We start from the raw sequence: 17,067 nt of genomic DNA, 5'->3' as shown, positions 1-17,067 counted from the left end.
CCCGGGATCCTCAGGCGGAGGCAGTGGATGCATTATCACTTCCTTGGAAGTATCATCCTGCCTATATCTTTCCGCCTCTAGTTCTTCTTCCAAGAGTAATCTCCAAGATTCTGAAGGAATGCTCGTTTGTTCTGCTGGTAGCTCCGGCATGGCCTCACAGGTTTTGGTATGCGGATCTTGTCCGGATGGCCTCTTGCCAACCGTGGACTCTTCCGTTAAGACCAGACCTTCTGTCTCAAGGTCCTTTTTTCCATCAGGATCTGAAATCCTTAAATTTAAAGGTATGGAGATTGAACGCTTGATTCTTCGTCAAAGAGGTTTCTCTGACGCTGTGATTAATACTATGTTACAGGCTCGTAAATCTGTATCTAGAGAGATATATTATAGAGTCTGGAAGACTTATATTTCTTGGTGTATTTCTCATCATTTTTCTTGGCATTCTTTTAGAATTCCGAGAATTTTACAGTTTCTTCAGGATGGTTTAGATAAAGGTTTGTCCGCAAGTTCCTTGAAAGGACAAATCTCTGCTCTTTCTGTTCTTTTTCACAGAAAGATTGCTATTCTTCCTGATATTCATTGTTTTGTACAAGCTTTGGTTCGTATAAAACCTGTCATTAAGTCAATTTCTCCTCCTTGGAGTTTGAATTTGGTTCTGGGGGCTCTTCAAGCTCCTCCGTTTGAACCTATGCATTCATTGGACATTAAATTACTTTCTTGGAAAGTTTTGTTCCTTTTGGCCATCTCTTCTGCCAGAAGAGTTTCTGAATTATCTGCTCTTTCTTGTGAGTCTCCTTTTCTGATTTTTCATCAGGATAAGGCGGTGTTGCGAACTTCTTTTGAATTTTTACCTAAAGTTGTGAATTCCAACAACATTAGTAGAGAAATTGTGGTTCCTTCATTATGTCCTAATCCTAAGAATTCTAAGGAGAAATCGTTGCATTCTTTGGATGTTGTTAGAGTTTTGAAATATTATGTTGAAGCTACTAAATCTTTCAGAAAGACTTCTAGTCTATTTGTTATCTTTTCCGGTTCTAGAAAAGGCCAGAAAGCTTCTGCCATTTCTTTGGCATCTTGGTTGAAATCTTTAATTCATCTTGCCTATGTTGAGTCGGGTAAAACTCCGCCTCAGAGAATTACAGCTCATTCTACTAGGTCAGTTTCTACTTCCTGGGCGTTTAGGAATGAAGCTTCGGTTGATCAGATTTGCAAAGCAGCAACTTGGTCCTCTTTGCATACTTTTACTAAATTCTACCATTTTGATGTATTTTCTTCTTCTGAAGCAGTTTTTGGTAGAAAAGTACTTCAGGCAGCGGTTTCAGTTTGAATCTTCTGCTTATGTTTTTCGTTAAACTTTATTTTGGGTGTGGATTATTTTCAGCAGGAATTGGCTGTCTTTATTTTATCCCTCCCTCTCTAGTGACTCTTGTGTGGAAAGATCCACATCTTGGGTAATCATTATCCCATACGTCACTAGCTCATGGACTCTTGCTAATTACATGAAAGAAAACATAATTTATGTAAGAACTTACCTGATAAATTCATTTCTTTCATATTAGCAAGAGTCCATGAGGCCCGCCCTTTTTTTGTGGTGGTTATGATTTTGTATAAAGCACAATTATTCCAATTCCTTATTTTATATGCTTTCGCACTTTTTTATCACCCCACTTCTTGGCTATTCGTTAAACTGAATTGTGGGTGTGGTGAGGGGTGTATTTATAGGCATTTTGAGGTTTGGGAAACTTTGCCCCTCCTGGTAGGAATGTATATCCCATACGTCACTAGCTCATGGACTCTTGCTAATATGAAAGAAATGAATTTATCAGGTAAGTTCTTACATAAATTATGTTTTATGCTACCTGATAAATGTATTTCTTTCTGGATATGGTGAATCCACGACCCCGCCCTTTAGTTCAAGATGGTTATTTCTCTTGTTAAGTGTATCCAGTCAACGGATCATCCATTACTTGTGGGATATTCTCCTTCCCAACAGGAAGTTGCAAGAGGATCACCCACAGCAGAGCTGCTATATAGCTCCTCCCCTCACTGCCATATCCAGTCATTCTCTTGCAACTCTCAACAAAGATGGAGGTAGTAAGAGGAGAGTGGTGTATTAAAGTTAGTTTCTTTCTTCAATCAAAAGTTTATTATTTTTAAATGGTACCGGAGCGTACTATTTTATCTCAGGCAGTATTTAGAAGAAGAATCTGCCTGCGGTTTCTATGATCTTAGCAGAAGTAACTAAGATCCACTGCCGTTCTCACATATTCTGAGTGAGGTAACTTCAGAGGGGGAATGGCGTGCAGGTTATCCTGCAATAAGGTATGTGCAGTTAACATTTTTCTAGGGATGGAATTTGCTAGAAAATACTGCTGATACCGGATTAATGTAAGTTAAGCCTAAATGCAGTGATTTAATAGCGACTGGTATCAGGCTTATTAACAGAGATACATACTCTTATAAAAGTGCAATATAAAACGTTTAGGTATGTGTACCGAGCGCTAAAGTTTATAAAAAGGCCTTAAGCTTACTAACAGATTAGCCTCCTAGCAGGCTAAATAGTAGGTAACAGAATAGGGGGCGATAGTAAGCGCTGAATAGCTTAAAAGGCTGGAAACTAAATTCTGGCGAATAATTTATTCCATATACATTCAAATTAAAATCACAGATAAAATGTTAAAACACAATGTTCATATATAAATACAGTAAAATTCTGTTCATGGATCCATGAAATATTCCAGGAGTTTTGTACCTGGCTACTTTAGTTATACAAAACCTTGAATGTAGCTATCTTCAAAGTTCTTATGTGTGTTTAGGATAGATTAATAAGTCGGTTACCTGACTTTGGCGTTCTAGATATGGTTCTATTGTCAGTGGATGAAAAAAATGTGTGGACTGTGGTTCAGATCAGACCAATGTGATGTGTAACAATAAACAATATATCAACTTTCAAATAAACATTAAAATCTCAGCACATGATGGTGTAAAAACATTCGTTCAAACTTCAATATAAAATGAAAAAAATAATGCAATAATCAAAGGCGTGTGAGATCCGTTACCGGACCAAGTGGAGGAGGGGCTGTGAAAGAACGTGACGTTGATGCAAAAAGTAGGTGTTTAACCCCAGAGAAATGTGAATCCACACTAGCGCTAGTGAAAAAAAAAAAAAAATTTCAAAAAGAAAAAAATATATAAAATATATATATAAAAATAAAGAAATATAGAAAAATATATATATATAGTTCAATGTAGATCAATCTTGAACAGATGAAAAAATGCGAGACAGATGAAAATAATGTGAATCTTCAAAAATAAATGAATAATCCCCTTGAAAAATAAAAAAAAATTATCCGCAATCCAAAAGTGTAAAATTACGTAAAACAAATATAAATTTTGATGGGCAAAAGTCTAAATTGGCAGAGATTCTATATAGGTGCTCCTAAACACAGAGCCGCTTCAGCACCCTAGGTGCCAGATCCGGAGGTCGTAGTTACCAACTGGTAAGTGATATTGTTAGTGTCTATGGTGGAAGTCCATATAGTATATATAGAAATGTTGTTCATAAAGTCAATATCACAAAAATGTAAAAATATAAAATGATGAAAAGCCTGAAAGAGAAAAAAAGAAACAATAGTGCAACACTGTATATAAGGGACAATAGTGGTATAAGAATCAAGCTCACCAGTATGTCTGTCAACGCATTTCGGCCACGATTTGGCCTTTCTCAAGACTATACTGAATTTGTGTGGACTGGGAGCTTATAAAGCCTAGATGTGGGATTGTTTGTGGGCGGTTTTGGCGCCACATTTTGAGAGGGTAATCCCCTTCCTGTTTGCCTCAAAGCATCTCTGGGAAATTTTGGGAGGGTAATCCCCTTCCTGTTTGCCTCAAAGCATCTCTGGGAAATGTACAAATATTATCTTAGTCTGATTTTCATCAGTTTTCTATCTTCTTATATCAGTATTGGTTATATGATATAGTGCAAATTATCAAAAAAAAAATGATTTTAAAAATGTGTCCCGGATCTATAACATACGTAATGCCGTTAGGGCTCTAAGTTAATCTTCTACCGTATTATGAAGTATAAATCTTTCTCTAGTATGTTACATCTTACAGTGTATTCCTTTCTTCGGAATAAGGAGTGTGGGGGCTAGTATTTGGATTTCGATCGCTTAGTTTGTTTTTATTGTGAGAAAATTGATATTTCAGAACCGGATGTGACGGCTCCCGTGTTGTCTGGTGTATGTAATTCTATCATGGGCTTCCGGTTTTGTTGTTCTATTACTGCTACTACTATGTGTAGCTTACGGATGTTATACATTCTGACTAAATCTACTTGTTTGTGTGAGGGGATATAGTGGCTGATACTTGGATTTCGATAACATAGTTCATTATTGTGAAAAAAGGTGGTTTCAGAACCGCATATGACGGCTCCCATGGTGCTATCTGGTATATGTAGTCTAATGTGGATTTCCGGTTTTACCCATTGCTCCATTAATGTTACTGCTGTGTGCTGCTCACAAATGTTGTAAATAATGAGTGAATCTACTCTCCTGTGTGAGCTTTCTCTCCTATGTAAACCTCAAAAATATTTAAAATATTTAAAACATTTAAAATATTTAAAAATATTTGTTTATTTATATATTTAGTTTCTCCGTTTTTATTCAGTAATTATATAATTGGGTATCTTCTTATGTTTGTATGTTAACTCGTAAGTGAGATAGTCTCTCTGATAATTAGGATGTACCCATGTGGTTCCTCAGCTATGTGTGAGCTCATTGTCAACTCAGTTACATTAATGTCACTAGTTTGGAGTTATGAGGATAGTGTTTTTAGAATAAATATCTATGTGGTTGTGTCTGAATCTAGGATACGCCCAGTTTGGGTCTCTGTATACAACATTAGTCTTATGGTAGTTTTGGCAGCTACGTTTATAGTGGATAAAGTCCCTATTGGCTTTATTGAGATGTACCTTAGTTTTTTCTTTATATGACATACCTGATTGTTACATTACTTAATAGTCGTGGTGTGTGTGATAAGTCCGATCTTGACACCACTTAGCGATCGTGATATGTATCCGGGTATAGTCCCAACCTTAAGTGTGTGTTAGCTTCTATAATTTGTTCTTAACAGAGGGCTGATACTGTGCTCAGGATAGATGATTCTGATATTCAGAATAATTCTTTTGAGTATATTTGAACTGTATGACTGGGACGTGTTTGTGAAAACTTATGTGGACCTATACGTACATAAGTAAATAAATTGGTCTTCATGTTCATATCGACTCTAAAAGGTTTCCATCTATGGGGAATAATTTGGATATATTCTCTAAATGTATCGTCATGATTGATTTTATTTTAGTTTATTTTTTGTTATTTCATAATCCTATTTTCCGGATTATGAGCTATATGTATGGATCTGTTATCAATCATGTAGTCAGAGGCCCACTGGCTTTCGCTACTAAATCTCTAGATGGAAAGGCTATCTGGCTTTTGGTTCTTGGTAACTGATCTAGGGGATACTCTTATTATAGAAGATGGACCTACTGCCTAAATTAATGGCAGTTAGTTTTATGATTCTCTTCTTTTGTAGAAGGGAACTCTCTGTTGTTTGGATCTGCCTGAGGATCTTGGCTAGTGCAGAGTAAGAAGATGAGCAAGGTCTCCCTTGTGATTGAGACCTTTGGGAAAAAGGCAATCCAGCATAAATATCCATTTGGATTCATTATATAAAAGTTTCTGCTCATGGTTCCCTCCCCGCCAGTTTCTTCTGACTTTCTGTATTCCAAAGAAACTAAAATCCTTCATATTCCCCTTGTGGATGGTAGCAAAATGTTTGTATAGTGGGGTATCTACTTTTCCCTTTTCTATACAGAGGATATGCTCCCTCATCCTGTCCTTAAGGGCTCTTGATGTTTGCCCTATGTATTGGAGACCACAGGAGCAAGAGATTAGATATATGACGTTCTTGTCGCTGCATCTGATCAGGTCTCTGATCTTATATTTCTCATTTCTGTGATGTGAAGAAAACGTCTGTTTTTTGCCCATTTTTACATGCCTTACAGCTCGGGCATGGGAAGAATCCTCTGATGTTTTTGCCACAATGGTCAGTGGTAGAGTTGGTGTTCCCTTTCCTTGGGATACTAGGTGCTATCATACATTTTAGATTTTTCGTTTTTCTGTAGATAAATTTGGGGTTGGGAACTAGCTTTTCCCCAATTATGTCGTCTTCTTTTAGTATCGCCCAATGTCTCCTGATGATATTTTCTAGAATATGTCTATTCTCGCAAAACTCGGTTATCATCGGTACGTCAATTACATTATCGTTCCACATTATTCCTGGTTTTGTTTTATAACCTAGAAGGTTCTTCCTGTCGACCTTGCTAACTTCCTTGATCTTTTCATCTAGGGTGTCTTTGTTGTATCCTCTCTCGAGGAATCGTTGTTTAAGTATTTGTGACTGCTTGGTCCATTGCTCTGTGGTAGAGCAATTTTTCTTTACCCTTAGGAATTGCCCTTTAGGTATGTTGGACTTCCAGGTGGGGTGATGACAGCTCTTATTATGGACATAATTGTTACAATCAACCTCCTTGAAGAAGGTTGATGTCTCAATCAGTCCATCTTTTATTTCTATTCTTAGGTCCAGGAAATATAATCTTTCTTGGCTATATTGATATGTAAACTTCAGGTTCATCTCGTTTTGGTTCATTACTTTTAAAGTGTGTAGTAAGTCTTCCAATGTTCCACTCCAGATCAGAAAGATGTCATCTATGTATCTGGAGTATAGAACCAGGTCCGCGCCAGCTGGGCATGAGTCCCAAAAGATGTTCTCCCATTGTCCCATATACAGGTTCGCGTAGCTTGGCGCGAACCTGGTCCCCATGGCTGTTCCACACTTTTGTTTGTAAAACTTGTTGTTGTTGCAGAAGTAGTTATGGTTCAATATAAAATCAATGCTGTCCAAAACAAATTTCCTTTGTTCATCTGGTATGTCCTGATCTTTCATTAGAAATGTATTGACTGCCTTTAATCCCAAGTCATGTCACATGTGGCCATTATGTAGTTCTTCTTTCAGGTGATGTCATTCAGTAGTGCCAGAATTTGGGTCGAGTCTCTCAGGTATGATGGTAATGCAATAACATGTTTCTGTAAAATTTTATCAACATATTCTGATAGATTACATGTTAGAGACCACATCACAGAAATGAGAAATATAAGATCAGAGACCTGATCAGATGCAGCGACAAGAACGTCATATATCTAATCTCTTGCTCCTGTGGTCTCCAATACATAGGGCAAACATCAAGAGCCCTTAAGGACAGGATGAGGGAGCATATCCTCTGTATAGAAAAGGGAAAAGTAGATACCCCACTATACAAACATTTTGCTACCATCCACAAGGGGAATATGAAGGATTTTAGTTTCTTTGGAATACAGAAAGTCAGAAGAAACTGGCGGGGAGGGAACCATGAGCAGAAACTTTTATATAATGAATCCAAATGGATATTTATGCTGGATTGCCTTTTTCCCAAAGGTCTCAATCACAAGGAAGACCTTGCTCATCTTCTTACTCTGCACTAGCCAAGATCCTCAGGCAGATCCAAACATCAGAGAGTTCCCTTCTACAAAAGAAGAGAATCATAAAACTAACTGCCATTAATTTAGGCAGTAGGTCCATCTTCTATAATAAGAGTATCCCCTAGATCAGTTACCAAGAACCAAAAGCCAGATAGCCTTTCCATCTAGAGATTTAGTAGCGAAAGCCAGTGGGCCTCTGACTACATGATTGATAACAGATCCATACATATAGCTCATAATCCGGAAAATAGGATTATGAAATAACAAAAAATAAACTAAAATAAAATCAATCATGACGATACATTTAGAGAATATATCCAAATTATTCCCCATAGATGGAAACCTTTTAGAGTCGATATGAACATGAAGACCAATTTATTTACTTATGTACGTATAGGTCCACATAAGTTTTCACAAACACGTCCCAGTCATACAGTTCAAATATACTCAAAAGAATTATTCTGAATATCAGAATCATCTATCCTGAGCACAGTATCAGCCCTCTGTTAAGAACAAATTATAGAAGCTAACACACACTTAAGGTTGGGACTATACCCGGATACATATCACGATCGCTAAGTGGTGTCAAGATCGGACTTATCACACACACCACGACCTATATAGGAGCACCTATATAGAATCTCTGCCAATTTAGACTTTTGCCCATCAAAATTTATATTTGTTTTACGTAATTTTACACTTTTGGATTCACATTATTTTCATCTGTCTCACATTTTTTCATCTGTTCAAGATTGATCTACATTGAACTATATATATATATATATATTTTTTTTTTTTTTTCTATATTTCTTTATTTTTATATATATTTTTTATATATTTTTTTCTTTTTGAATTTTTTTTTTTTTTTTTTTTTTCACTAGCGCTAGTGTGGATTCACATTTCTCTGGGGTTAAACACCTACTTTTTGCATCAACGTCACGTTCTTTCACAGCCCCTCCTCCACTTGGTCCGGTAACGGATCTCACACGCCTTTGATTATTGCATTATTTTTTTCATTTTATATTGAAGTTTGAACGAATGTTTTTACACCATCATGTGCTGAGATTTTAATGTTTATTTGAAAGTTGATATATTGTTTATTGTTACACATCACATTGGTCTGATCTGAACCACAGTCCACACATTTTTTTCATCCACTGACAATAGAACCATATCTAGAACGCCAAAGTCGGGTAACCGACTTATTAATCTATCCTAAACACACATAAGAACTTTGAAGATAGCTACATTCAAGGTTTTGTATAACTAAAGTAGCCAGGTACAAAACTCCTGGAATATTTCATGGATCCATGAACAGAATTTTACTGTATTTATATATGAACATTGTGTTTTAACATTTTATCTGTGATTTTAATTTGAATGTATATGGAATAAATTATTCGCCAGAATTTAGTTTCCAGCCTTTTAAGCTATTCAGCGCTTACTATCGCCCCCTATCCAATATAAAACGTTTGCTGGCATGTTTAATCGTTTTTATATATGCTTGGTGATAAAACTTATTGGGGCCTAGTTTTTTTCCATATGGCTGGCTTGATTTTTGCCTAGAAACAGTTTCCTGAGGCTTTCCACTGTTGTAATATGAGTGGGAGGGGCCTATTTTAGCGCTTTTTTGCGCAGCAAAAATTACAGACAGAGACATTCAGCTTCCCTCTGCATGATACAGGACATCTCTGAAGGGCTCAAAAGGCTTCAAAAGTCGTGTTTGAGGAAGGTAACAGCCACAGTAGAGCTGTGGCAAATGTTGTGACTGGTTTTAAAAACGTTTTTGTCATTTATTATTCCGTTTTTGGTATTAAGGGGTTAATCATCCATTTGCAAGTGGGTGCAATGCTCTGCTAACTTGTTACATACACTGTAAAAATTTAGTTGGTGTAACTGCCTTTTTTCACTGTTATTTAAAATTTTGTCAAAATTTGTTTTTCTTAAAGGCGCAGTAACGTTTTTTATATTGCTTGTTAACTTGGTTTAAAGTGTTTTCCAAGCTTGCTAGTCTCATTGCTAGTCTGTACAAACATGTCTGACACAGAGGAAACTACTTGTTCATTATGTTTAAAAGCCATGGTGGAGCCCCATAGGAGAATGTGTACTAAATGTATTGATTTCACCTTAAACAGTAAAGATCAGTCTTTATCTATAAAAGAATTGTCACCAGAGGGTTCTGTCGAGGGGAAAGTTATGCCGACTAACTCTCCCCACGTGTCGGACCCTTTGCCTCCCGCTCAAGGGACTCCCGCTAATATGGCACCAAGTACATCAGGGACGCCCATAGCGATTACTTTGCAGGACATGGCTGTGATCATGGATAATACCCTGTCAGCGGTATTAGCCAGATTGCCTGAATTAAGAGGCAAGCGCAATAGCTCTGGGGTTAGACGAGATACAGAGTGCGTAGATGCTGTAAGAGCCATGTCTGATATTGCGTCACAATATGCAGGAACCTGAGGACGGAGAGCTTCAGTCTGTGGGTGACATCTCTGACTCGGGGAAACCTGATTCAGAGATTTCTAATTTTAAATTTAAGCTCTGAATGACTGTGACACAATTGCAGTGCCAGAGAAATTGTGTAGACTGGATAAATACTATGCAGTGCCGGTGTGTACTGATGTTGTTTTTACAATACCTAAAAGGTTTACAGAAATTATTAGTAAGGAGTGGGATAGACCCGGTGTGCCGTTTTCCCCCCTCCTATATTTAGAAAAATGGAACTTATGGCAGACGGTCCCTAAGGTGGAGGGAGCAGTTTGCATTTTAGCAAAGCGTACCACTATCCCGGTTGAGGACAGTTGTGCTTTTTCAGATCCAATGGATAAAAAACTAGAGGGTTACCTTAAGAAAATGTTTATTCAACAAGGTTTTATTTTACAGCCCCTTGCATGCATTGCGCCTGTCACTGCTGCGGCGGCGTTCTGGTTTGAGGCCCTGGAAGAGGCCATCCATACAGCTCCATTGACTGAAATCATTGACAAGCTTAGAACACTTAAGCTAGCTAACTCATTTGTTTCTGATGCCATTGTTCATTTGACTAAACTAACGGCTGAGAATTCCGGATTCGCCATCCAGGCGCGTTGGGCGCTATGGCTTAAATCCTGGTCAGCTGCCGTGACTTCAAAGTCTAAATTACTCAACATTCCTTTCAAGGGGCAGACCTTATTCGGGCCTGGTTTGAAAGAAATTATTGCTGACATTACTGGAGGTAAGGGTCATACCCTTCCTCAGGACAGGGCCAAATCAAGGGCCAAACAGTCTAATTTTCGTGCCTTTCGAAATTTCAAGACGGGTGCAGCATCAACTTCCTCCGCTTCAAAACAAGAGGGAGCTTTTGCTCATTCCAAACAGGCTTGGAAATCTAACCAGTCCTGGAACAAGGGCAAGCAGGCCAGAAAGCCTGCTGCTGCCTCCAAGACAATATGAAGGAACGGCCCCCTATCTGGCAACGGATCTAGTAGGGGGCAGACTTTCTCTCTTTGCCCAGGCTTGGGCAAGAGATGTTCAGGATCCCTGGGCGTTGGAGATCATATCTCAGGGATATCTTTTGGACTTCAAAGCTTCTCCTCCACAAGGGAGATTTCACCTTTCAAGATTATCTGCAAACCAGATAAAGAAAGAGGCATTCCTACGCTGCGTGCAAGACCTCCTAGTAATGGGAGTGATCCTTCCAGTTCCGCGGACGGAACAAGGAGAGGGTTTTTATTCAAATCTGTTAGTGGTTCCCAAAAAAGAGGGAACCTTCAGACCAATTTTGGATCTAAAGATCTTAAACAAATTCCTCAGAGTTTCATTCAAGATGGAAACTATTCGAACCATCTTACCCATGATCCAAGAGGGTCAGTACATGACCACAGTGGACTTAAAGGATGCCTACCTTCACATTTCGATTCACAAGAATCATCATCGGTTCCTGATGTTTGCCTTTCTAGACAGGCATTACCAATTTGTAGCTCTTCCCTTCGGGTAGCCTACAGCCCCAAGAATTTTTACAAAGGTTCTGGGCTCACTTCTGGCGGTTCTAAGACCGCGAGGCATAGCGGTGTCAAGCTTTCAAATTGCCAAGTCTCATACAGAGATAGTTCTGGCATTTCTGAGGTCGCATGGGTGGAAAGTGGACGAAGAAAAGAGTTCTCTATCTCCTCTCACAAGGGTTTCCTTCCTAGGGACTCTTATAGATTCTGTAGAAATTAAAATTTACCTGACGGAGTCCAGGTTATCAAAACTTCTAAATGCTTGCTGTGTTCTTCACTCCATTCCGCGCCCCACAGTGGCTCAGTGCATGGAAGTAATCGGCTTAATGGTAGCGGCGGTGTTTGCTCAATTGGTCCATCGTTGGGGCAAACCAGAACTGGATCTCATGGCGTCTTGCCAGAACGCCAAGCTTCCTTGTTACGGAGCCAGGTCCAGGGACCCAGAAGCAACGCTGATAGATGCTCTAGCAGCTCCTTGGCTCTTCAACCTGGCTTATGTGTTTCCACCGTTTCCTCTGCTCCCTCGACTGATTGCCAAAATCAGACTGGAGAGAGCATCGGTGATTCTGATAGCGCCTGAGTGGCCACGCAGGACCTGGTATGCATATCTGGTGGACATGTCATCCTTTCCACCGTGGACTCTGCCTCTGAGACAAGACCTTCTAATACAAGGTCCTTTCAATCATCCGAATCTAATTTCTCTGAGACTGACTGTATGGAGATTGAAAGCTTGATCCTATCAAAGCGTGGCTTCTCCGAGTCAGTCATTGATACCTTAATACAGGCACGAAAGCCTGTCACCAGGAAAATCTACCACAAGATATGGCGTAAATATCTTCATTGGTGTGAATCAAAGAATTACTCATGGAGTAGGGTTAGGATTCCTAGGATATTGTCCTTCCTCCAAGAGGGTTTGGACAAAGGATTATCAGCTAGTTCTTTAAAGGGACAGATTTCTGCTCTTTCTATTCTTTTACACAAGCGTCTGGCAGAAGTTCCAGACGTTCAGGCATTTTGTCAGGCTTTAGTTAGAATTAAGCCTTTGTTTAAACCTGTTGCTCCTCCATGGAGCTTAAACTTGGTTCTTAAAGTTCTCCAAGGGGTTCCGTTTGAACCCCTTCATTCTATTGATATCAAACTTCTATCATGGAAAGTTCTGTTTCTGATGGCTATTTCCTCGGCTCGAAGAGTCTCTGAGTTATCTGCCTTACATTGTGATTCTCCTTATCTGATCTTTCATTCAGATAAAGTAGTTCTGCGTACAAAACCTGAGTTTTTACCCAAGGTGGTTTCTAACAAGAATATCAATCAAGAGATTGTTGTTCCATCATTGTGATCCAAACCTTCTTCAAAGAAGGAACGCCTTTTGCATAATCTAGATGTAGTCCGTGCCTTGAAGTTTTACTTACAAGCTACTAAAGATTTTCGGCAAACATCTAACCTGTTTGTTGTTTACTCTGGACAGAGGAGAGGTCAAAAGGCCTCAGCAACCTCTTTCTTTTTGGCTTCGGAGTATAATCCGTTTAGCCTATGAGACTGCTGGACAGCAGCCCTCTGAAAGGATTACAGCTCATTCTACTAGAGCTGTGGCTTCCACCTGGGCCTTTAAAAATGAGGCTTCTGTTGAACAAATTTGCAAGGCTGCGACTTGGTCTTCGCTTCATACCTTTTCAAAATTTTACAAATTTGATACTTTTGCTTCTTCGGAGGCTGTTTTTGGGAGACAGGTTCTACAGGCAGTGGTTCCTTCCGTTTAAGTTCCTGCCTTGTCCCTCCATCATCCGTGTACTTTAGCTTTGGTATTGGTATCCCACAAGTAATGGATGATCCGTGGACTGGATACACTTAATAAGAGAAAACATAATTTATGCTTACCTGATAAATTTATTTCTCTTGTAGTGTATCCAGTCCACGGCCCACCCTGTCCTTTTAAGGCAGGTCTAAATTTAAATTAAACTACAGTCACCACTGCACCCTATGGTTTCTCCTTTCTCGGCTTGTTTCGGTCGAATGACTGGATATGGCAGTGAGGGGAGTAGCTATATAGCAGCTCTGCTGTGGGTGATCCTCTTGCAACTTCCTGTTGGGAAGGAGAATATCCCACAAGTAATGGATGATCCATGGACTGGATACACTACAAGAGAAATAAATTTATCAGGTATGCATAAATTATGTTTTTGGACTAAACCTCAGGCACCTCTACACCTTGTGTTACTCCTTTTTTTCTCCATTTCCCTTCGGTCCAATGACTGGGGGTTGTGGGAAGGGGAGTGATACTTAAAAGCTTGGCTGTGATGCTCTTTGCCTACTCCTGCTGGCCAGGAGTGATATTCAGAACAGTAAATGATGAATCCGTGGACTCGCCATATCAGGTAAGAGTTTTTTTGTTTTTTTTTTATTCAGATTTGAACCGTTGTTACTCTGTTAAATGGTACAAGATTCTATTCTTTTTGAGGAAATATCCATCAAATGGATTTTATTTTCAAACCTTTTAAGTTTTCAGAGATTTTTCCTGTTCCAGAGGTGGTTATTGAGGTATCTCCAAAGAGGGAGCTAAACCTGGATTTCTTTTCCCTCTCCTCTGCATTCATAAGCATGTTTTCCCTCTACAATTCATTTACAGGATAGTACATTTTTTTAAAGTCCCTATGAGTAGAAAATAAAAGGGATATGGAACCCGAAAATTTCCTATTGTAATTCAGACAGAGCATTCCACTTGAAAATGTTTCCAATTTGCTTTGTTCCCATAATATTCAGTGTTTAAGAGATATCTAGGTAGGCATCTGCAGAACTACATGGCAGAAATTAGTGCTGCCATTTAGTGCTCTTGCAAATGAATAACATTATTGCAAAACTGCTGCCGTATAATGCTCCAGAGATGGGTCGGCTCCTAAGCATACATCCCTGCTTTCTTTCATGTTATTGTCAAGAGTCCATGAGCTAGTGACGTATGGGATAATCATTCCTACCAGGAGGGGGCAACCTCCAAAATGCCTATAAATACACCTCCCACCACACCTACAACTCAGTTTTACAAACTTTGCCTCCTATGGAAAGGTGGTGAAGTAAGTTTGTGCTTAATTTTTATGATTTCTTCTATGATAAGTACTTTAAGCATTCTGAAGCCCAATTCCTCTCAACCTATTGATTTCTTTATGGTTTTTCTCACGGAAAATCTTTTCACGGGTTCTCTATCGGTCCTAGGTATTCATCTCCTACCTCCCTTTTCAGATTGACGATATACTCTTATACCATTACCTCTGCTGATAGTTTTCAGTACTTGTTTGGCTATCTGCTATATGTGGATGGGTGTCTTTCGGTAAGTATGTATCATTATTTAAGACACTCTCCGCTATGGTTGGCACTTTATGTATCTATATAATGTTCTAAATATGTTTTTACGTATATTTGCCATGAGTCAGGTCTATGTGTATTTCCCTTTGCAATCTGGCGGTTTCAGTATGGGAATCATGTTTTAGGAAGTTTTATTCTTACCTGGGGTATAGTCTCTTTTCCAATTTGACTTGTTTGTCTTTTAAAACTTATGGGCAAATTAGGCTTGCAAGGGCGCAAAATGCTGTTATTTATTGCGTCATTCTTGGCTCAAGAATTTTTTGGTGCGAATGTTCGTCATTTCCTGCGTCTTAGTTAATGCCAGGTTGTTTGGTGCGAAATTTAGTTTTCGTTTTACCTCACTTCCTATATGCTCCTTACCTTCTTTATGCTCAGAAGGCCGTGCTATTTGCTTTTTTGCCAATTTTAGCATTTGCATTTCTCCTGTTAAGTGTAGTCAGTCCACGGGTCATCCATTACTTATGGGATATTAACTCCTCCCTAACAGGAAGTGCAAGAGGATCACCCAAGCAGAGCTGCTATATAGCTCCTCCCCTCTACGTCATACCCAGTCATTCTCTTGCACCTAACTAATAGATAGGATGTGTGAGAGGACTGTGGTTGTTAAACTTAGTTTTTATTTCTTCAATCAAAAGTTTGTTATTTTAAACGGCACCGGAGTGTGTTGTTTCTTCTCAGGCAGCATTAGAAGAAGAATCTGCCTGAGTTTGTGTATGATCTTAGCGGACGTAACTAAGATCCATTTGCTGTTCTCGGCCATTCTGAGGAGCGAGGTAACTTCAGAACAGGGGACAGCGGGCAGGTTCACCTGCAAGGAGGTATGTTGCAGTATATTATTTTCTAAGGAATGGAATTGACTGAGAAAATACTGCTAATACCGATGTAATGTAAGTACAGCCTTAAATGCAGTAGTAGCAACTGGTATCAGGCTGATATGTATGTATGTTTACACTTAAGTATTTCTGGGGAATGGCACTTCACTAGGAAAATACTGTATACATATAAACTTTTAGCCTAAATCTGCAGTGTGAGCGGCTAGCAGCAGGCTTTTTAATAACTTTTCATAAATTATATTTTAAACGTTTACTGGCATGTTTATCGTTTATTTATCTGAGGTACTTGGTGAAAAATTGTTTTGGGCGTTATTTTCCACATGGCTGTCGTTTGTTTTGAATTAAAACAGTTTACTGAGCTTCCTTCACTGTTGTATTATGAGTGGGAGGGGCCTATTTTGGCGCTTTTATGGCGCAGTAGAAATTCAGTCACAGTCTGCCTTTTTCTCCCTGCATGATCCAGGACGTCTCTACAGAGCTCAGGGGTCTCCAAAACTAGTTTTGAGGGAGGTAATCACTCACAGCAGACCTGTGAGACTGTGCTTTGACTGTGATAAAAACGCTTATATTTTCAATTGTTATCCGTTTTTTGGTATTAAGGGGTTAATCATACATTGCTAGTGGGTGCAATCCTTTGCTAACTTAATGCATTTACTGTGAAAATTTGGTTTCTTTAACTAATCCGGTTCATTGTTATTTCAACTGTGACAGTTTTTGTGTGCTTCTTAAAGGCACAGTAACGTTTTTAATATTGCTTGTAAATTTATTTGAAAAGTATTTTCCAAGCTTGCTAGGCTAATTGCTAGTTTGTTTTAACATGTCTGACACAGAGGAATCTCTTTGTGCAATATGTTCAAAAGCCAATGTGGAGCCCAATAGAAATTTGTGTACTAATTGCATTGATGCTACTTTAAATAAAAGCCAATCTGTACATTTTAAGAAAATTTCACCAGACAACGAGGGGAAAGTTATGCCGACTAACTCTCCTCACGTGTCAGTACCTGCATCTCCCGCTCAGGAGGTGCGTGATATTGCGACGCCAAGTACATCAGGGCGGCCATTACAAATCACTTTACAAGACATGGCTAATGTTATGACTGAAGTTTTATCTAAATTGCCAGAACTTAGAGGTAAACGCGACCACTCTGGGGTGAGAACAGAGTACGCTGATAATGTTAGAGCCATGTCTGATACTGCGTCACAATTGGCAGAACATGAAGACGGAGAGCTTCATTCTGTGGGTGACGGATCTGATCCAAATAAACTGGACTCAGACATTTCAAATTTTAAATTTAAGCTTGAGAACCTCAGTGTATTAGGGGAGGT

This window comes from Bombina bombina, chromosome 4, assembly GCF_027579735.1.
Source record: "Bombina bombina isolate aBomBom1 chromosome 4, aBomBom1.pri, whole genome shotgun sequence".
NCBI lineage: Eukaryota > Metazoa > Chordata > Amphibia > Anura > Bombinatoridae > Bombina > Bombina bombina.
Note: the sequence above shows the minus strand (reverse complement) of the source record.